Source organism: Pinus tabuliformis, chromosome 9 (genome assembly GCF_031772625.1).
Source record: "Pinus tabuliformis cultivar Carrire ecotype Pingquan chromosome 9, CPIR1, whole genome shotgun sequence".
In the NCBI taxonomy this organism is placed as follows: Eukaryota; Viridiplantae; Streptophyta; class Pinopsida; order Pinales; family Pinaceae; genus Pinus; species Pinus tabuliformis.
Window position 1 is genome coordinate 1,595,004,139 of NC_142307.1, and position 23,753 is coordinate 1,595,027,891.

General features: G+C 40.9%; 1 pseudogene; it reads right to left on the reverse strand.

Annotated features, from left to right (window-relative positions):
• Positions 1 to 19,456, reverse strand: part of LOC149154835 (laccase-17-like) — a 34,416-nt pseudogene extending 14,960 nt beyond the window's left edge.
• Positions 19,457 to 23,753: the final 4,297 nt, after the last annotated feature.

Below are 23,753 nucleotides of genomic sequence, written 5' to 3' on the forward strand. Positions count from 1 at the left end.
CGCTACACAATCAACGCAACGAAAGGGGGCTCCGCCCCCTCTCTAACCCCTCAGTTAACTACGTGGGCTAGTCGTGGAAAGAATATAGCACAACCCAACACTAATGGTACCTAGAGGACCCATCAGTGAAGGAATATGCTTCCTGGCCACCTACATTGTCCAACACTTCATCAGTGAATGGAGTTGGGAAAGGATAATGTATGCAAGTGTCATTCAGCGTTCTAAGATCCATGCATATCCTTGTTTCATCCTTCTGCTTCTTCTCCTATACCACCATTGGGCTTACCTAGTCATATTCTTCCACATGCTCAATGATGCCTTCCGTGAGCATCTTGTCTAGCTCTAAGTGGATCTTCTCCTTATACTTCAGATTGAGACTGTAAGGTCTTTTCTTAATCGGCTTTGCGTCGGGCTTCAACGTGATCTTCATGACACCTAGGTCCTTGATTATCCCTTTTAGATCTGTAAACTTGGTAGGCAGTAAATCCTGGTATTCACGGAGCAATTCAGCAACCATATCTACCGTCGCATCATCCCAGTAATCTCCAATCTTCGCGAAATTGGGCTCTGCCTCCATGCCAATATTTACTTGTTTCGTTTTCAGTGGCGCAGTTATATCAGGATTCTCGATCTGTGGTCCTTCAACCTCGCGGTGACCTTTTGTTTCAAGGATGTTAATCTTTCACAGATCCTCATCCTCTTCTTTTGCGGTTACATTACAGTATTCCAGCGCGTGACTCAACTAAGTGGTCCAATCAAGCTGAATCGGGTCCAAAGGATCCTATGGTATCTTAAAGATTGTTCCTTTCACCTCTTGTAGTGCCTCATCAATATAGTCAAACATGTCTTCAAAGCTAAGTTTCGTTATGAATCCCTAGTGCAAAATATCCCATTCATTGCTCTATTTCTACATACTAATTCATTGGGATGACGACTGGGGTGTGACAGAACGAGTGCACCCATTCAGGTTAGGGCTTCTTCCCATAAGATTGAGCCCATTTAGCCAAGTGTGCGTGTGGGTCATCCTACCCATCATAATTTTTTGTCATTCGTACCCTCAGCTTCCCAAAGCATGTTCTAGTCATCCTTCTACACTTGCGCCAATCATCAAAGCTTCCCTTGTGCGTACCCCACCATCTTGTGGGCATAGCGCGCAGTGCCTAGTCCAACGCCTGGAAGCACTGCTTTTCTGGTACCTCCCTCTAAAATGCATCCAAAAAGATATCTACATCATTTAGGCCATCATAAGTGGGTAGGTTTCTTACCTTTGACGACACAGCGCAACGACCGAGTCATCATGTTACAGCTCAGTGTAGTTACTTCATGTAACCGATTCTGCCAACACTTTAATTCTTCTTTAGAGTTTGAGGTGCAGGAACTCTCGTGATCCCATGTAATTCGTCCATCTGCTATTGGATTTACCCAATATTGGTCTCACGTTATTATCTTATAGATACAGTCCAGATTGTCATCACTCTCATAATCACGGGCTGGTTCAATATAACGCGATCCTTTAGCAATATCTAGGGGTACTATGACGTGGAGCGATTTCTTCTCAAATATCATTTTTCACTTCTTTAGATTGACTACTGCATTCATATCAGTAGCCCAATCAATGCCAAGGAGAGTAGGATAGGGGTTGCTATCATCCACAATTTATATTACTTCAAAGTCAGCCAGTGTGCTCGCACCTTCAATATCCACAGTCACTCCCTTCAGGCACCCCATGGGGATAATCTTCTGTTGATTCGCCATCCTTAGCTAAATCAGATACCATTGTAGTGCAGGTATCCCCATCCGCTCCCAAGTTTTCTTCGTTAGAACGTTTGCGTCTGACCCCAGGTCCAAAATAACCTGATCCATTTCATACTCTCCTATTTGCACGGTCAGCCTCATCTCCTCTCCCGTCCTTGTTTTATGCTTACCAATCTTCTGTACTACGTGCGGCTCACCCGGAGTGTTTCTGGGCATCTGTTTATGAGCTCTTGTAACCCCTTCACAGCCTTACTATCGCATAGTAACTTCATGCAGGTCTCTAGGAAATTTTTAAGCATAGAAGGGTCCATCTCCTGATCAGGCTTATCCTTGCTTCCTGAGGTGGAGGCCTCAGCGGAGCTCTTCTTCGCTTCCATGAATGTTTCACTTCTGCGCTCCAGATCGAACTCAACCTCCTTCACTGGAGCCTTGCGAACCCATGTATTATCTTCATGCTGTTTCCCCTTGTCATCTCCTATTGTGATTCCACTTCGGAGCACTATATTCACATCCAGATCCACTTCGCACGACTCAAACCTCATCATTTGCAAGTTTTGAGTCGGCTGAGGTGGTAGCTCCCCTTTGTCACGTATCCTTGTTATTAGCGTAAGATAGCCTTTCGTTTCATGATCAAACAGAGTGCAGTATTTTCACGACGAGCATGTTGGGTTAGTGCAATCATAGGCATAGTGTCCCAGTCCTCCGTAATTGTAACATATCAGCTGTCCCTGACCTCTGTCAGGTCCTCCTCCACCTCGGCCTCGTCTGTGCCTTTGAAAGCCTGTCCGCACCATCCCCCCGCTATGGTGAGGGGGCCACGTTTCTGCCTAAACCATATAGGCAGGAGTTCTATCCATATCAATTCATAACTTTTGAATTACGCTCATCATGCCCTATTGACCTACAAAATTTGTAGAACAGTTGTTGTGGTGTCTGTACAAACTTTTGCAGCAAATGACAGTTATCCGTGGCATGTTTTCCTGCTACCTGACATATAGCACACCACAATGCAGGCCCCGTGCTCAGTTTTGCTTAAGATTCTAATCTCAAAGGCATTGGTCCCCCTCCGGCAATGCAGTTCACAAAGGCTGGGCAATGGTCTTTGTCATGCCCCTGACCCTTGCATTTCAGGCACGATACCTCTTCATGCACCTCTGGTTGAACTGTTCTGTCTTGCTTCAAACTTTGCATCTCAAGGAAAGGATTTTTCAACTTCACAAGGATCTATTGAACCCCGCGATTTTGATCTTGTATCGGTGTTTCATGCAGTCTCATGGCAATCTACAAGGCTTCTCCTTGAGTCATTATCTTCTATTGTGACAGCGCAACCCTTAGGTGTGGCACGAGCAAAGCCGCAAACCACTTGTGATGTTGTCATTCTATTAAGTTCATATTAGCTTCACAGAGTTTACACTTCAACCTTTGATCTAATTCCCAAGGTGTCTCGTCTTGTTGCATCGTGATTTCCTTGAACCCCACAATAGACTGTGCTTCAAATTTAGGCCTACTGAATTCTTTGTTCAGCACAGTCTGGATGTCTACCACTCTAGCATTTGGGTTATCATTAGAGTACTTGATGTATGAAGTTAGTGCGTGATCCTGAAAAGAACTAACCAGTGTTGCCTTCTTCATGTGATCATCTGTAACACCCTGAGCTTCCCATATAGCTTTCACGATGAACCAAAATTGGTCCGAGTCCTCATTTCCCAAGCCTTTGAACAAAGGGAGCTTCATTGAATTTTCCATACTGAACTGCGATGGAGGTGGAGGTGGTACGGGTCAAATCACAGGTGATGGTGGTGAAGTTGGAGGTGGTGTGGGTGAAGGTAGCAGTCATGAGAATCCTTGTCTTATTAATTGAATAACACTTCGCAGAGAAACCTGCGCTACTCCTTCTTCATCACCTCAGGCAGGTGAAATTAATGGGCTATATTCAAAACCCTTTCTCCCTTCATTTCTGTAAGTTTTTCCGCTTTGCTAGTCCTGAACATCAAGGTAGTTGCATAACCCGTTTTTCACACAATAACATTTTAATCTAGGTATTCAAATATTTCAAGTACTTACCTCGCAAACCTTTGAAAAAGCGCTGCTCTGCCTTGCTATAGCTGACTGAGGTATCGATCGCGAATTCAGTTACAAATCCTCCTATGATGTGATCGAGCCAATGATCGACATCATGGGCGATCTTATCCTCGGATGCTTCCAATCTTTGTACTAGCTCCGGGGTCCAAACAATAGGACTGTCAAGTCCCCACCTCCCTTGGCTATTTGCTAGCTTCGCGATCCATTTGTATAGCTCAAATGGAAAGGAGAAGAAAAATATCTCATGGATCTCTATCTATAGGTACTTGTCCAGCCACTGTTCCTTTTTCAGTCGTGGGTTTCTGTTCTCCTGCGCCGTGAATTCGTGGATCTTCCTATCCAACTAGTCTCCGATATCTTTTTTAGTTGGATTCCAGTGATACGACATCGCACATTTCTTATGCAGATTCTGGTCCCGGAAACGGAACCATTTGTTGGCTTGTGGGGGCTGGACCCAGGTTCAGCGTTAGTTAGCCAAACAAATCCCTACACCACTAGCCCTTTTGGCATCAGCCTGTGGAGTGTGGAGCAAAGTCTCACCCAAAATAGTATGGGGGGATGCTGGATCCAAGTTTCTGGACCCTGAGATGGTCATTATGTCAGTTTATTCATTTTATTCCTACCTTCACGCAAGTTACTTAGTTCTAGGGCTTGCTATATTAACCCTCTATTTCACCCTTCAGTACCTTCATGAAAGGGTACAATTGACCTTTGCATAGCCTTAACCTGCGGCTCAGGTACATTCACACTGCTATGGCAGCGTACTGTGCAGATTCCCAAACTATTTTAAGTGTCTTACTTATCTTATTAGACAATCATAGTTAGCACCGCATAAACAAATGTTCTTACTTGCATTCACTTAACCAACATAATTACATACATTCACGCATCATATAAGCATTATAAATGAAATTCATACATAACATGTCAAGATGCATTAATAGGAACAAAGACACAAAATTTGCAGAATACTTCTCTTTATTGATATCTTCCAAGTGATTACAGACTCTATCCACCCTGCGCACATAGCTGCAGGGGTCTATGCACTTAGCTGTGGACTTCCACCTTAGACCTCTACGCACTCAGCTGCAGAGCCTCTACCTATGTTATGACCTGAAACTTAGACTTCTTACTTCAGAGCTATCACTATCTTAGCGATTATTTCTCTACTTAGAGCTTACTTACTTAGCTCCTTTTTATACAATTACAACTGACTTTACTTTACAAAACTAAGGGTGGACAACCCTTTATGACTCATGACACCTTCGCGCTTTGCAACCACAAAATGCAGAGACTTTACTATTTTATTACAAAATTTGACCCAAAACATGGGATTTTAGCCCCAAAACTGTTCTTTGGGGATCCAATTCCCAAAAATTATCAATGAACTCACAAGATGATAGAAGAAAAGATGCAATTGTCACACAAATGAAATATCAAGCAGAGGTCAAAGATGAAAATTGGTTATGGCATTTGAGATTTGGACGTCTCAACTTTGGAGGTTTGAATTTGCTACATAGGAAAGGCATGGTGAAGGGATTACCACTAATAGAAAAACTAGACAGCTTATGTGAAGGATGTATCTTAGGCAAGCAACATAGAGAGACATTTCCAGCAAGGAATCCAGTAAGGGCAAAGACACCTTTGGAGATTGTCCACTCAGATTTATGTGGACCAATGCAGACACCATCAATTAGTGGCAACCACTATTTATTGATCTTCATAGATGACTACACAAGGAAGACATGAGTCTATCTCCTCAAATAGAAAAGTGAAGTGTTTGAGTGCTTTTGCTAATACAAAGCTCTTGTTGAGAAGAAAAGTGGACACTACATCAAAATCGTCAGGATTGACAGAGGTGGAAAATACATCTCAAATAATTTCCTACGTTTTTTTAGGGAACATGAAATTCACAAGAAATTTACAACAATATATACACCTCAGGAAAATGGTGTGGTGGAAAGGAAGAATAGGATCATTATGGAAATGGCAAGGAGTATGTTGAAGGCAAAGCATTTTCCAAATGATTATTGGGTTGAAGCTGTCACATGTGCAGCGTATATCTTGAATAGATGTCCAACCAAAAGCATCCAGAAGAGGCATGGAGTGGAAGAAAGCATAGTGTCACTCACATGAGAGTCTTTGGTTGTGTGGCATATGCACATGTCCGGGATGAGTTAAGAAAGAAGTTGGACAACAAGGGAGAGAAATGTATATTTGTAGGATATAGTGATGAATCCAAAACATACAAGCTCTACAATCCATCAACCAAGAAGGTCATAATTAGAAAATATGTGCAGTTCATAGAAGAGGAAGCATGGGATGGAAGTTTAGATAAGACAATCAATGTGAAAGCATGTATACCACATGAGGACAAAGAGGAATGGACAACAGTGAACAATTCCTCAACAGTGACTCCCTCTACTCCTATTCAAGCGCAACAAAGCAGGAAGCAAGGAACAACATCAACAAATAATAGGACAGTGTCACGCAGTCAAGCAAGTGCTTCTCCAAGCACACCGCAAAGTGTAACACCAAGTGACATGTCAAGCCCATCTTGAACAAGCACAAGAAGACCAAACTTCATAAATTTAAATGAAATTTATGAGCAAGATGAAGTTGATAGCAACGCTGGTCTGAATTCCTTATTTGCATTATTTTGTCATGTGGATGACCTAATCCATTTTGAAGATGCAGTCAAAGATGAAAAATGGGTTGCAGTAATGGAGGAAGAAATAGAAGTAATAGAAAATAATGACACATGGGAATTAGTGAACCTTCCGCAAGGAAAAAAAGTCATTGGAGTGAAGTGGGTCTATAAGACTAAGTGCAATGTCGATGGTAATATTGAAAGGCACAAATCAAGGCTAGTTGTCCAAGGATACAAGCAACAAAATGGAAGATATTTTGCAGAGATGTTCATGCCAGTCGCGAGGATGGAGACAGTGCATACAATTGTGGCGATTTCCGTGCAACATAAATGGAAAGTGTACCAAATGGACGTAAAATCAACATTCTTGAATGAAGTGTTGAAATAGGAAGTGTATGTTGCACAAACACCTGGTTATGAGATAGAAGGCAAAGAAGACAGTGTATTGGTTGAGGAAAGATCTTTATGGGATGAAGCAAGCACCATGTGCATGGTACAGCTGTTGGAAGAATCACCGCACCTCTATGAATTCCCCCCCTGGGGATCCTAGTTACTGGTTTGAAACGTTTACCAACACCTATAGGTTTTGGTGTAACAGAAAAACCTCTTCATGGTATCAGAGCCTAGACCCAGGTTCGATTCCCCCAAGTTGAGTTTGAGGGGGGCTGTTGGAAGAATCAACACACCTCTATGGAATCTATAATTTCTACCCTGGGGATCCTAGTTACTAGTTTGAAACGTTTACCAACACCTATAGGTTTTGGTGTAACGGAAAAACCTCTTCAATAGCATGATAGATGCCTACTTGTTGGACAATGGTTTTGACGAATGTGACGAAGAGCCTACCCTCTACATCAAAGAGAGCGATGGTAAGATTCTTATTGTCGTCTTATATGTAGATGATTTTATTTTTACAGGTAGTGATGATTTCCTCATCCCTGATTTCAAACAAGTCATGAAGAATGAATTTGAAATGACTGACTTGGGGTTGTTAAGGTATTTTTTTGGCATAGAAGTGAAGCAAATAGAAAATGGTATTTTTATCTCTCAAACAAAGTATGCGGTAGACATTTTGGAGAGGTTAAAGATGAAGAACAAGAAGCCCACACCAACTCCAACAGTCATGGGGTTGAATTTGAGCAAAGAAGATTGCAGTAGCAATGTCAATCTGACATTATACAAAAGCATGATAGGCAACTTGATGTATTTGACCACCACTAGGCCGGATATAATGTATGCAGTGAGTTTGGTGTCGAGGTTCATGGAGACAACCAAGGAGACACATTGGTAAGTAGTGAAAAGGATTGTAAGGTATGTCAATGGGACAAAACAGTATGGCATTTTGTACACCGCAACAAGTGATTTTCGGTTGGTTGGTTAGACTAACAATGATTGGGCAGGAAGTGTCAATGACAGAAAGATCACGTCAGGATATGTTTTTCATTTGGGTTTCGGAGCCATTTCATGGGCTTCCAAGAAGCAGCGGATAGTTTAATTTTCAATAGTAGAAGACGAATATGTCGCCACAACAACACCAACCTGTCAAACAGTTTGGATGAGAAGGATGTTGAGGGATCTTCACCACGACAAGAGGGAACGACAACTATTTTCTGCAACAACACATCAGCAATTGCATTATCAAAGAATTATCTTTTTCACAAGAAGACCAAGCATATTAATGTTAAATATCATTTTATCAGAGAGTTGATTAACAATGATGAGATTGTGTTGCAGCACTGCAAGTCAAGGGAACAATTTATTGATATTTTCACAAATCCATTAGCACGTGAAAGTTTTGTTTATCTCAGTGACCATTTGGGAATTGTCAATGGCGACAGTTATTATTAAAGGGGAGTGTTGGAAATAATAATCTCAACCACCACCTTAAATAAACTAACAAACACCATGCTTGCCCAGTCAACTACTGCATGGTTGTGATTTTGTTTGGAGGCGAAAGGACTAAAATCAGAGCAAAAGTATAGTGCTGACGATGCACTTAATGAAGTTTGGTAAATAAATATGGGCAAGAATTCACTCCGCAACTGTTTTCCACCCTCCACAACACCTGCAAGTTCAGAAAACCATTTACCATGTAAAATCACTCATGGTGCATATTAATTATTTTCTCTGTCATGTATTAATGCCAAATTTGTATGTTGAGATAAATATGAATGTAAAAGTCATTTGCATAGTTGGGCAATTTAGAGACCAAGAGTATTTGAGGTAGTGGGAAGAAAATCATGGAGGCAATATTGGTGGGCACGTGAAAACTAGTTTTATTGAGTTTTATAGACATTTACTCTGCAACCCTAGTAATAGGTAAATCACAATAAGTCTTTCTTATTTTCACTTGAAGCTGCATCATCCATCTATCAACAGAATGTATTTTCCTATGTTTTATATTATAATCGAGAGTATGTTATGTTGAGATGTGGCCTTAAACATTCATGATTAGATTTGCTACAAGTTTTTTTGTTTTACTTTGTTTTGTCGTGAGTTATTCCCTGTGTTTTATTTCGATTTACATGCCGCAACATAAGACTTACCTCGACGCAACTAAATTCTCATAAGATTTGTCTTGCCGCAACGGAATTCTAAGCTAGACTCCTCTCCTCTGCTCCATAGAATTTTTCTAATAGAAACCTGCGTGTACTCTAAGATGTCGGTCGTGGTTGAGTTATCAAAGGTTCCGCTCCCTGTAACATAAGGCCATGCGGCCATTATAAATCTGGCGTTCAATGGTGGCGGAGTCGATTTATCTTTCAAGAGAACGTTCGTGGTTTGGCCAGGAGAGATGAGGATTGCTTTCATCTGGAAAGGCTTCACATACAAAGCATCTATTTCCACCATAGTCACCATATGATTGGCGATTGCAAAGCAGAGTTCATAATTTGGAGTTGCATTGATTATACAGAGAAGATATGTTTTTCCCGGGATCACTTTCAGCTTGAATGTATCTGCGATATGCGTCAATATGAATACATCACAAAACCATAGAATTATATCCATCAATATGAGTATATATGCATTGATATGAGCATGACTAGTTGAAGGTCGAAGTTGATAAGATACCTTTGGCAGAGTAGTTATAAAAGGGCCCAGGGAACCCCCATTTATGGTATACATGTCAGACACATTCAGACTACCACCATTTTGCATTGCTTCATTGATAACATTCTCCATGTTTGCATTCCACCATTCTCCTGCAAATTCCAATTAATTCCAGAGGTAATGTATACATAATAAGACTGTAAATTCTGAACAATGCACAATTCTTATTACAACATGATTATGATGCAAGAATATTGGTGATTAATTAATTCAGTATTGAAGAGAATGGGTAATTCTCCGTGTGGTTTAGGGAATGGATAAGCAACATTTCTCTTGGGGTGGATTATAATAGGTCCATACAAGGTAGCACACAACCAAGAAATGTGTGCATGCCACCACAGTGTTCCTTTTTGCCCTATGATGATGAAATTGTAAATGTAACTCTGTCCAGTTTGAATGGAGCACTGGGTCATGTACGCAAGACCATCGACCCATGCAGATCTTATCTAACAAATCCCATGCCTGAGGAATGCATTGAAACCATTACATATCATAGGAAGGTAGCAGATAATAAAATGTAGGTTATAAATTCGCCACAACAAATATGATGCCCTGATATATCAGTCAGAAGAGAAAAACAGCTAAAGAAGTACGCCGATGAATTATTAGACCTACCAATGAATTGTAACGTTGTCTTTCACATGATTTGTTACATTAATTACCACTCGATCTCCTTCACAAGAAATTATAGCTGGTCCTGGATATTGCCCATTGACGGTTATCAGAGGTTTCGTATGGCAGAGGCAAGTTATATTCTTCAACCGGATCTGGAAATACAATTAGCAAATTAGACGAATTAATTCATCATCTTCTAGTGAAATCTCTATGAAAATTAGATTATAACTTCTCTAAATTTAATATTTAACTTGTAATATCTGATCTAAGGCTTGCATATAACTCCTAGTTATAAGACCTCCCATCCTCATGGGAGATGACTCACCTATTGAGGTCATCGGAAAAGGTAGAGTGGAACTTTTACACGGAAGCTTTGAAGATGTGCTTCATGTTCCAAAAATTTTGGTAAACCTGCTTTTATTTTATCAGATCACTCATTCCGGCACCGGAAAGAGAGTGGAATTCACTCCAGATGCAGTGAACATATATGACCTACATAGCAGCTCCAAAATTTCAACCGGTGAGGTAAACAATGGAGCCAGACTGTATACATTTTCTGAATTTATTGAATCTGAATCCTCCTTATTGCTTACACATGATGATGATAGTAGTAGGCTTTGGCACGAGAGGTTTGGTCACTTAAATTACAAGTATATGCAGTAGCTAAGCAAGCATGAGATGGTGGAAGGCTTTCCAAATATTAGTTTCTCCAAAGGAGTTTGTGAAGGGTGTGTCCTTGGCAAACATCCTAGAGAAAATTTTGACACTGGCAAGACTCACAGAGCATCCTCTCCTCTAGATCTGATCCATAGTGATCTCATGGGGCCTTTTCCTCATCCTTCCATCAACAAAGCAAGGTATGTGCTTACATTTATTGATGATTTCTCACGGTATACTTGGGTGTATCTTCTCAGGAACAAATCTGAAGTTTTTGCACACTTTGAAGATTTCAAAGCACTAGTTGAGACACAGTCAGAGAGAAAGATCAAAGCCCTCCATATAGACAATGGGGGGGAATATGTTAACACAACACTTCGGAACCTTTGCCTTCAGTCCAGCATACAGTTGCAGTACACAGTTCCATACACTCCACAGCAGAACGGAGTCGCTGAGAGAAAGAACCGATCTCTCAAAGAGATGGATACCTGCATGTTGCATGCTAAGTCACTGCCTCATAAGTTATGGGTTGAAGCACTTAATTGTGCTAACTACATCCAGAACAGATCTCCTCATAGGTCTGTCAAGGATCAAACCCCCTTTGAGGCTTGGAGCTTCACTAAACAAGAGGTCACCCACTTCTGTGTTTTTGGCTCTCGAGCATGGGCCTGGATCCCCTCTGAAAAGAGGAAAGGTCTTGATCCACAGAGAATTGAGTGCATCTTTGTTGGATACCCTGATGGTGTGAAGGGATACTGACTCCTAATTTCCACTACGGACAAGCTCATCATCAAGCAAAGTGTCAAATTTGAGGAAAGTCTCTCGCATGCACCTCAATTTCCGCATGCAGACACCTTTTATCTACCTCATGTCCGAGATGATGACTCAATACACTCAGATGTAGACATAGATCATGCAGATGCCACGGTAGAGCATGCAAATGCAGAGACAGAGTCTTCAGATACAAATCGAGTGCATGCATATGATGATCCACATCCAAGCCCAAATTGGGCTTCCAGCAGTGAATCAACTTCCCCTGTCATCAATCATAGAACAAGGAGCTTACATGAGATATATGAACAAGACCACCCAGCTGCTAGAAATGGTCTTGTGGGGGATACTTCTGATCCGCGGAGGACTAGCTTAGAGTTTATTGAGCCTCCTCTTGCCCTCACTGCCACTGAACCAATGTCATCCTGGCATTGTCATTTGGTTCAATCTTTAGATCCGCAGTCTTATGCTGAGGCTGCTGGGCATTCATTTTGGGAATCCACCATGGAGGAGGATTATAACTCCCTCCTCGAGAACCAGACCTGGGATCTAGTCCCCTTCCTTCGGGAAGGAAACTTGTCCAATGCAAGCGGGTCTACAAGACCAAGAGTGCCGCAGATGGGCAAATCACCAGACACAAAGCTCGGCTAGTAGCCAAAGGCTTCCAGCAAGTGCATGGCATTGATTATGATGAGACCTTAGCTCCAGTAGCAAAGATGGATTCCATACGCCTTGCATTTTCCATTGCGGCTACCCAGGGGTGGGAAGTACATCAGATGGATGTGAAGAATGCCTTTCTTCATGGAGACCCATCTGAGGAGATCTACATGGAGCAGCCACATGGTTTCATTCAAGATTCATCTTTGGTCTGTAGACTGAAGAAATCTCTCTACGACCTTAAGCAGGGCCCGAAAGCTTGGTATGCGAAGATGGATTCTTTTCTCTTATCACAAAACTATGAAAGATGTAAGTCTGATCTGAATGTTTACATGCTCAGGACACATGATTCTCTTCTTATCTTAGTTTTGTATGTGGATGATCTCCTGATCACCGGCAGCTCGGTTTCAACCATTGCTCCAGTGAAGAGGGCCTTGCATGATAGGTTCTTGATGACAGACATGGGTCCATTACACTTCTTTCTTGGTCTTGAGATCAACCAGGATGCCACAAGCATCAAACTCTCTCAGGCTAAGTATGCACAGGATCTCCTCGAGAGATTTCACATGACTGACTGTAAGCCAGCACCGACTCCTTTTCTGTCTGGGGTCAGCCTTGAGGATGGAGGTGACACTCCATTAGTTGACAGCACTCTCTACTGACAGCTAGTGGGGAGCTTATTGTACCTCACCCACTCCAGACCAGATTTCTCATATGCAGTAGGGGCAGTTTCCAGATACATGCCGGAGCAGCATGAGCTACACTGGAATGCTGCCAAGCGCATCCTCTGATATGTGTAGGGTGCCATCACCTTCGGGATTCACTATGCAGGAGGCATTGCATTGAATCTCCTCGGCTTCACTGATTGTAATTGGGCAGGCGACAATATTTATCGCAAGTCCACCTCTGGATATTCACTCAGTCTAGGGTCTGGCCCTATCTGTTGGTTGAGCAAGAAGTAGGCTGCTATTTCTCTCTCTTCAGTCGAGGCCGAGTACGAGTACATAGGAGTAGTCAACATCACCATTCAGGCTCTGTGGCTACAACACTTCCTCACTGAGTTGGGCGTCCAGTTCCACCAACCCATTGTCATCTGGTGTGACAGCCAGAGCACTCTCAAATTTTGAAGGGATCCAGTACAGCGGCAGTGGACGAAGCACATAGAGATCCATATGCATTACATTAGAGACTTAGTACATGATCGAGTCATTGATTTGCAATTCTGTCCTTCTGCATAACAGACTGCAGACATCTTCACCAAGAAATTCACTGAGCAGAATTTTCGCTCTCTGTGCGATCGTCTTGGAGTGAAGGACATCGTTGCTTAGAAACTGTCTTTTCTTCCTCTTTTCTTTTGATTACATTGTATTTTGAGGGGGGGTTTTTCCCACGAGGTTTTCCCTCTTTCCTAAATTTTAGTACAAGTTGCATTGTATTTTGGGTGACCTTTGGCCTTAGTTAGAGCATGGGACTACATGCAAGATTCCTTTTGCATGATTTACTCCTTGATTTGCTCCTTCTTTAACTCCCCAACTAGTTAGTTCTTCTGCATGATTTACTCTTTGATTTGCTCATTCTTTAACTCCGCAACTAGTTAGTTCTTCTGCATGATTTACTCCTTGATTTGCTCCTTCTTTCACTCCGCAACTGGCTAGTTCTCTCCGGAACTTGTTGTAGGTGTTGAGTCTTCTCATTGATCACCACTATGGTGCATTACCTTGGGATTTTCACCCAGTAATGCTATATCATGAGCATTGTAACCTATTTTCTAATGAATCATTCTTTTGTTCTTTCGATTTTCTTTTAGTGTTTTTGCTCTACAAAGTTGTGTGTTCAACCTTTACTAGCTAGATTCATCTATGCAGGTTTTCTAACACATTTACATGGTATCAGAGCCCACAGGTTGCTATATAAAAGGTGCACCAGTACTTTATTTTGCAGGTATTACAGCTTGGAAATCAAAGATCAAAAAATGGAGTTTCCCAAAGCATCAATCCTACTGTACAACTATCACAAATGGAAGGACCAAATGGCTTGATACCTTCGTCAAAAAGTGTTGTACAGGATTACCATGGCTGCAGAAGTGGAACCCACTTCAGCCATAGAGAAATCCAAGTACCTCAACCATATGGATGAGGCCCATGGATCGATATGCATGTGCATCTCTCCAGAGTTGCAGTTTCATCTATCTGCCTGCAATACTCCCAATGAGATTTGATAAAAGGTTGAAGAAATATACGGGAAACAAGATGAGATGAAAGGACATCTACTTGAAGTGGAGCTGCTGTCATTGGATCCACGGAACTATGACAGAGTTCAAGACTTCTTCGCCAAATATAATGATCTATTGCTGCAACTTAAGGGTTGTGGAATTGACAAATCCAAGGAGGAGAGTCACCAAGTTCTCTCTATTATGTCAAAGCTCGGACCGGAATACTCTGTCTTTGTGTCTACATTTCATTCAGTAAGGCTTGTAACAGGTAAACCCTACACTATGCCTTCTCTCAAAGAGTTCATGGAGTCCCATACTTTTGAGCAAGATAAACTCATTGGCATGGGGAAAATCAAACCTCCAAAAGCGCATGCACTTGTTGTGCATGATGGAAGCCACAATAAAAATCACATATCTGATTCAAATCAGAAAAATCAGCAGCAAAAAGACAAGGGAAAAGTGCATTCCCATCCAAAGAAGGAAGGGTACCCCAAGCCCTTCAATGACACCTCTGGCTCGAGAAATGAGAAAGGGAAGAAAGGAAACAGATGCACCTATTGTCAAAGAGGATTCCATCCAAAATCCTCATGCATGAAGAAACAAATTGACCAAATGGTAGAAATCCTTCAGAAGCACAACCTTGGGGACCACATCCCTTAGGGCGCCAAGAAGAAAACTGAGGATCCGCCACACGGGAAAAGTAACAATTTTCATGCTTTAGTTGCAATTAGTTCTTCCCCTGATGCATGGATTATAGATTCTAGTGCATCACATCATATGGCTGCTGCAAAGGAAGTCTATTCCTCTTTGGATGCATGCAAAGGACCTCCCATCCTCATGGAAGATGACTCACCTATTGAGGTCACTGGAAAAGGTAGAGTGGAACTTTTACACGGAAGCTTTGAAGATGTGCTTCATGTTCCAAAAATTTCGGTAAACCTGCTTTCAGTTTATCAGATCACTCATTCTGGCACCAGAAAGAGAGTGGAATTCACTCCAGATTCAGTGAAGATATATGACCTACATAGCAGCTCCAAAATTGCAACCAGTGAGGTAAACAATGGAGCCAGACTGTATACATTTTCTAAATTTATTGAATCTGAATCCTCTTTATTGCTTACACATGCTGATAATAGTAGTAGGCTTTGGCACGAGAGCTTTGGTCACTTAAATTACAGGTATATGCAGCATCTAAGCAAGCATGAGATGGTGGAAGGCTTGCCAAATATTAGTTTCTCCAATGGAGTGTGTGAAGGGTGTGTCCTTGGCAAACATTTTAGAGAAACGTTTGACACTGGCAAGACTCACAGAGCATCCTCTCCTCTAGATCTGATCCATAGTGATCTCATGGGGCCTTTTCCTCATCCTTCCATCAACAAAGCAAGGTATGTGCTTACATTTATTGATAATTTCTCATGGTATACTTGGGTGTATCTTCTCAGGAACAAATCTGAAGTTTTTGCGCACTTTGAAGATTTCAAAGCACTAGTTGAGACACAGTAAGAGAGAAAGATCAAATCCCTCCCTACAGACAATGGGGGGGAATATGTTAACACAACACTTCGAAACCTTTGCCTTCAATCCGGCATACAGTTGCAGTACACAGTTCCATACACTCTGCAGCAGAACGAAGTTGCTGAGAGAAAGAACCGATCTCTCATTGAGATGGATTCCTGCATGTTGCATGCTAAGTCACTACCTCATAAGCTATGGGCTGAAGCACTTAATTGTGCTAACTACATCCAGAACAGATCTCCTCATAGCTCTGTCAAGGATTAGAACCCCTTTGAGGCTTGGAGTGGCACTAAACTAGAGGTCACCCACTTTCATGTTTTCGGCTTCCGAGCATGGGCCAGGATCCCCTCTGAAAAGAGGAAAGCTCTTGATCCATAGATCATTGAGTGCATCTTTGTTGGATACCCTGATGGTGTGAAGGGATACCGACTCCTGATTTCCTCTACAGACAAGCTCATCATTGAGTGAAGTGTCAAACTTGAGGAAAGTCTCTCGCATGCACATCAATTGCCGCATGCAAACACCTTTTATCTACCTCATGTCCGAGACGATGACTCAGTACACTCAGATGCAGATACAGAGCATGCAGATGCAGAAACAAAGTCTTCAGATACAAATCCAATGTATGCATATGATGATTTACATCCAAGCCCAGATTGGGCTTCCAGCAGTGAATCAAATTCCCCTGTCATAATTCAGAGAACAAGGAGTTTACGTGAGATATATGCACAAGACCACCCAGCTACTAGAAATGGTCTTGTGGGGGATAATTCTAATCTACAGAGGACTAGCTCAGAGTTTATTGAGCCTCCTCTTGTCCTCACTACCACTAAACCAATGCCATCCTAGCATTGTCATTTAGTTCAGTCTTCTGATCCACAGTCTTATGCTGAGGTTGTTGGGCATCCATTTTGGGAGTCTGCCATGGAGGAGGAGTATAACTCCCTCCTTGAGAACCAGACCTGGGATCTAGTCCCCCTTCCTTCACAAAGAAAACTTGTCCGATGCAAATGGGTCTACAGGACCAAGAATGCTGCAAATGGGAAAATCACCAGATGGAAAGCAAAGCTAGTAGCCAAAGGCTTCTAACAAGTGCATGGCATTGATTATGACGAGACCTTTGCTCCAGTAGCAAAGATGGATTCCATACGCCTTACACTTGCCATTGTGGCTGCCCAGGGGTGGGAAGTACATCAGATGGATGCGAAGAATGCCTTTCTTCATGGAGACCTATCTGAGGAGATCTACATGGAGCAGCCACATGGTTTCATTCAGGATTCATCTTTGGTTTCCAGACTGAAGAAATCTCTCTACGGCCTTAAACAGGCCCCGAGAGCTTGGTATGTGAAGATGGATTCTTTTCTCTTATCACAAAACTTTGAAAGATGTAAGTCTGATCCGAATGTTTACATGCTCAGGACACATGATTCTCTTCTTATCTTAGTTTGTATGTGGATGATCTCCTAATCACCGGCAGCTCAACTTCAACCATTGCTACAATCAAGAGAGCCTTGCATGATAGGTTCTTGATGACGAGCATGGGTCCATTACACTTCTTTCTTGGTCTTGAGATCAACCAGGATGCCACGTGCATCAAAATCTCTCAGGCCAAGTATGCACGGGATCTCCTCGAGAGATTTCACATGACTAACTGCAAGCCAACACCGACTCCTTTTCTGTCTGGGGTCTGCCTTGAGGATGGAGGTGCCACTCCATGAGTTGACAGCACTCTCTACCGACAACTAGTGGGGAGCTTATTGTACCTCACCCACTCCAGACCAGATCTCTCATATGCAGTAGGGGCAGTTTCCAGATACATGCAGGAGCCGCATGAGCTACACTAGAATGCTTCCAAGCGCATCCTCCAATTTGTGCAGGGCACCATCACCTTCAGGATTCACTATGCAGCAGACACTACATTGAATCTCCTTGGCTTCACAGATTCTGATTGGGCGGGAGACAGCATTGATCGCAAGTCCACCTCTGAATATTCACTCAGTCTAGGATCTGGCCCTATCTGTTGGTTGAGCAAGAAGCAGGCTGCTATTGCTCTCTCTTCAGCTGAGGCTGAGTACAGAGGAGTAGTCAACATCACCATTCAGGCTCTGTGGCTACAACACTTCCTCACTGAGTTGGGCGTCCAGTTCCACCTGCCCATTGTCATTTGGTGTGACAACCAGAGCACTCTCAAATTTTGCAGGGATCCAGTATAGCGGTAGTAGATGAAGCACATAGAGATCCATATGCACTACATCAGAGACTTAGTACATGATTGGGTCATTGATTTGCATTTATGTCCTTCAACAGAACAAACTGCAGACATCTTCACCAAGACATTCACTGAGCAGAAGTTTCGCTCCCTGTGTGATCGTCTTGGAGTGAAGGACACAGTTGCTTAGCAATTGTCTTTTCTTCCTCTTTTCTTTTGATTATGTTGTATGTTGAGGGGGGGGGGTTTCCCACGAGGTTTTCCCTCTTTTCTCAATTTTAGTACAAGTTGCACTGTATTTTGGGTGACCTTTGGCCTTAGTTGCCAGGGCCCATTTTCTATTTTTCCCCATAGTGGTGTTCAGGGAGGGTGTTGGAAGTACTACACACCTACATGTGGACTCTTAGTCAGAGCATGGGACTACATGCAAGATTCCTTTTGCATGATTTACTCTTTGATTTGCTCATTCTTTAACTCCGCAACTGGTTAGTTCTTTTGCATGATTTACTCCCTGATTTGCTCATTCTTTAACTCCGCAACTGTTTAGTTCTTCTGCATGATTTACTCCCTGATTTGCTCCTTCTTTCACTCCGCAACTGGCTAGTTCTCTCCGGAACTTGTTGTAGTTGTTGAGTTTTCTCATTGATCACCACTATGGTGCATTACCTTGGGATCTTCACCCAGTGATGCTATATCATGAGCATTGTAACCTATTTTCTAATGAATCATTCTTTTGTTCTTTCGATTTTCTTTTAGTGTTTTTCTCTGCAAAGCTGTGTGTTCAAACCTTTACTAGCTAGATTCATCTGTGCAGGTTTTCTAACACATTTACATTATAGTTGGTCCTGGATATTGCCCATTGACAGTTATCAGAGGTTTCATATGGCAGAGACGATTTATATTCTTCAACCGGATCTGGAAATACAATTAACAAATTAGATGAATTAATTCATCATCTTCCACTGAAATCTCTATGAAAATTGGATCATAAATTCTCTAAATTTAATATTTAACTTGTAATATCCAATCTCAGGCCTGCATATAACTCATAGTTATAAGGCATATAATGGCCAAGCTAATCAGAAAGCACATGGATAAAAAATATATGACCCACATCGAAATGATAGTGTCTCGTCTCCCCGAAAACATAATGCGCTAGAAAGGCGAATGCCAAAAGTCGGAAGAGCAGGCCTTTCCATATCTTCAAAGTGCATATTGCCATGATATTCGACCCTAGTCCCCCAGACAAGATACGAAAAATGATATTCCGTACTCTGTACAGAAAGGGATTTCAGAAAATCTGTACGCCTGCTGATACAGTCTGACCGGCCTGAAGTGTTATGCCGCTGATTTGATCCTTCGTTTTGCTATTCTGTGTACTTAAACAGAAACGGAGAAGATCGGTTGTGGGGTCGAGTTTTAGTTAGGTTGCTAATTGGTTGACGCTAATGACTGTCGATGAGGGAGATGCGTGGATCACTTTTGCTTTTATGATGACAATATTGGTTTATCGTTGACATTGATGATTGGCTATTACTCTTTATGACGGACATTATTGGTTTAGAGTTGACATTAATGACTGGCCATTAGGGAGCCGCGTTGATTTTTTTTTTAAGATGACATTATTGGTTGAGGGTTAGGCTACTGGGCTCATTCAACCCAAAAATAATATTGAGTGGCAACAAAGAAACCAAGTAAATTAGGAAAGTCCATGACCTCTAGGAGTCAATATGCAGACAAAGACACCGACTTAAAGATCACCATATTTGTAAGCTTTGTTCAATCGCCTGCGTCGGTGTAGCAGCCGAAGCTCACCATCTTTTAATCTCCTTCTTCGTCCCTTCAATCCCAAGGAACCAACGCGGGGTTAACACCGCAGTCCTTGATTTTATTTTACGTAAAGTTAACAGTTGATGATTTGTTTTGAGAGAGACGACCTAAATAATTTCAGCACAATTCTAGTGCGTATCGGCGAACAGTGTTAATTCATTCCACCGAGTTCCATCTGTCCACCTGAATGTAACTCTTCCCACACCTTAGAACTGGATGAAGTTCAGAAGCATCACTAAACATAAAATCGAATGGAATGTCGTTATTAGGGGAAGAGTGTAGCTGGAAGGCATGACGGCCATCGCACACCAACCGGATCAAGGGAGTAGTTGGTAAAGGTTGGATTTGATTTAGCAACGAGTAGTGAGTGTATAAATGCATTTATTCACTAGGGTCACCATAATAGATATATATTTGTCTGCCTCTTATTTATGATGATATACAAATCAATGTATTAATTTAAGTTAATGCTTACTGCATTATGTAATACTGACAAAAATAATTTCAAAATAACACATTTACATCTTTATTATATAAATATGTTTATTTGTATTATTTTAGTATTATAATCCATTTGTTTACCAATATTGTTCATAAAGTATTCGTTTATATCAACCCAGCATCAATTAGAAATTAGTGGCCATTATTTTTTCATTAAAATTTGGATATTGCACTTTATCTTTAAAAAAAAAAAATTCATCAAATTAATTTACTAGATGCACCCTTTTAAAATAAAAGTATTTTTATTAATTAAATATTATTTTATCATTTAATTATTTTTAATTAATATAATTATTAATTTTATTAGTAATTATTATAAATAATAATAATTAGATATACAAAATAATAATTATTATAAATATAATAATTATTATTATTTATTTTTAATTTAATTATTAATTATTATTTTTATAATATTTAAATATTGATGAGAATGATTAATAATATAAGTTTATTTTAAGTTAACATAATTATATTAGTAAATGTGGTTGATATATGTTGATCAGTTTTATTTTCAAATGCCAATAGCCATATAATCACCCTAAATCCATCTTAACCTTTGAGGGATCAAATCTCTCTAAGTGCAAACCCCTTTTTTTAGTGCAAAACCCTAGGAAAGGTTTGCACCTCGAGATATTTGATCCCTATCAACTCTTGATAATATATGTGAGGTTAAGATTGTTGAAGATAATGGAGAATATTCTAGAATAGTGTGAGTTGGTTCACGTGACCTCAAGATAGGGATTAGTTTCTATTTCTTAGATTATTATTCTAACTTCCCTAAAACCATGATTACTATATATTGTGTAATGTACATGAGCAATGTAGAGCATTCTGCAGAGCTAGACTCTCCTCGTTCAGACTCTATTTCGTAGAGTTGACCAGTGGGTTTTATTTCTTTTAATACAACGTTTCCAGTTTTATCATGGTATCAAAGTTGAGGAACCTGAACGCTGAGAGGAGGAGGGTACGACTAAATCGAAATCATCGCAGGTTTCAAGAAAATAAATGCAACGACGATCAATCTATACTTATCTTAACCATCTCGGAAATCAGGTGTATAGCTACGATGACGTCACAGAACAATAGTGTATACCTGCGACGATGTCTTAGAGAATTGATGTACATCTGCGACGATCGTGTAAACAACAAAAAGGCTCCGAGAGAAGGTTGCATCCTGAAGAACGCTACAGAGGCTAACAACAGAAGGCTGTCTGGAAGCTATGAAGGAAGCCACTGTGATCTGCGGGTGTGTTGCAAGATCAAACAACATTGAAGATTAGTGATCTGTCTTTGTCACAGATCTGGGGTAAATCTAACATCTTCTTTTAATTGTCGAAATTTTTTCTCTAAATCGCCAAGATGAATAATAATATGTTTGAAGCATGCTTGAATGAGCATAACAAGCTCGATGGTTCCAATTATGCAAATTAGAAATTCAAGATACAGACTCTATTAGAAGTGCAGAGTGCTTGGACGATTGTAAATGGGGATGAGCCGAAGCCAGCGGTTGGATCAGCATCGATCCCAGATTGGGAGAAGTGAGAAGGTAGAGCAAAGATGCTGTTGAAGATGTCAATGAAAGACTGCATCATACCACACATCAGAGAGTGTAAGACAGCTAACAAGATCTGGGGAATTCTGAAGGAACTGTATGAGATCAAGAATACAAATCGTCTTCTGTTTCTGAAGAGCAAGATCTTATCCCTGAAGATGGAGGAGAATGAAACAGTCGTTGCCTTCATAGAAAGGATCAAATATCTGAAGAACAAACTGGTAGACATTGGTCATACAGTTGACGATACAGATCTTGTAACAATTACCATGAATGGTGTGACCGATGACTACCAAATGTTCATCACTGGGATAAATGCGAGAGAGAAAATCCTGAAGTTTGAAGAACTAATAGGAATACTGATACAAGAAGAAGAAAGAAGATCGACTATGAATCCCGAGAGTGCCAATCTTGCACTAATGGCGAAGAAGAACTCCTTCAAAGGGAAAGGAAATCCACAACAACAAAACGGAGTACATTCACAGAAAAGACCGAATCAGACCCAAGGTATGAATCCAAACGGAAACAACTTTGAAATTAAATCTTTTTATTGCGGAAAACTTGGTCATATTGCTAGAGAGTGCAGAAAGAAGAAATATCATGAAGAACAGCAGAAGCAAAAACGACATGCAAGTCATCTCGTGAATGAAAATCATGTGTAGAATTTCAGATTGTTCATGGCAGATCGTTATGAGAATGTTGATGCAAACATCTGGTATGTAGATTCGGGAGCATCAACACATATGACAGGGAACAAGCATTGGTTCGAAGATTTTAAAGAAATCAACGAAGGAGCACAGATTTACCTAAGTGATGATAGAAGTCATCAGATCAAAGGAAGTGGGGAAATTTCTGTCATTCTACCTAATGGTAATGTAAAACAAATTCATAATGTCATGTATGTGCCCGATGTAACAAAGGACTTGATTTCTATATCCATGATCACAGATCAAGATCTTAAAGTTGAATTTTTTAAATCTAACTGCTATATTAAAGATTTTCTAGATGGCATGAAGACAATTGCTATAGGAATCCGAACAAGAGGTTTGTACAAGTTGGATGTAAGACCTGCACCAGTTCGAGCCTTGAAAACCACGAGTTTGACTATAGAAGAGCTATGGCATCAAAGATTTAGTCATATCAACTATAATGATTTATTGTTACTACAGAAGAAGGAAATGGTAAGAGATATTCCTATGCTAAATCAAGTACATAATGATTGTCATGTGTGTACATTATGAAAAATGCATAGAGAAGAATTCCCTGTTCGAGTATAAAAGAAACAGAGGGATATACTTGAATTAGTGCATACAAACCTGTGTGGACCCATGCAAATAAAGTCACCAGGAGGTGCACTATATTTTTTACTATTTATTGATGACTACAAAAAGTTTTCTTGGGTGTATTTCTTGAGTAAGAAGAGTCACACATTTGAATACTTTAAGCAGTTCAAAAATATGATTGAAAGGCAAACAAGGAAACAGATAAAGATTCTCCGATCCGATCAAGGGGGAGAATACAGGAAAGATGAGCTTATCAGGTATTGTAAAGACCATGGAATATTTCAGCAGTTCACAGTACCCCATACTCCACAGAAAAATGGAGTAACTGAAAGAAAGAACAGAACACTGCT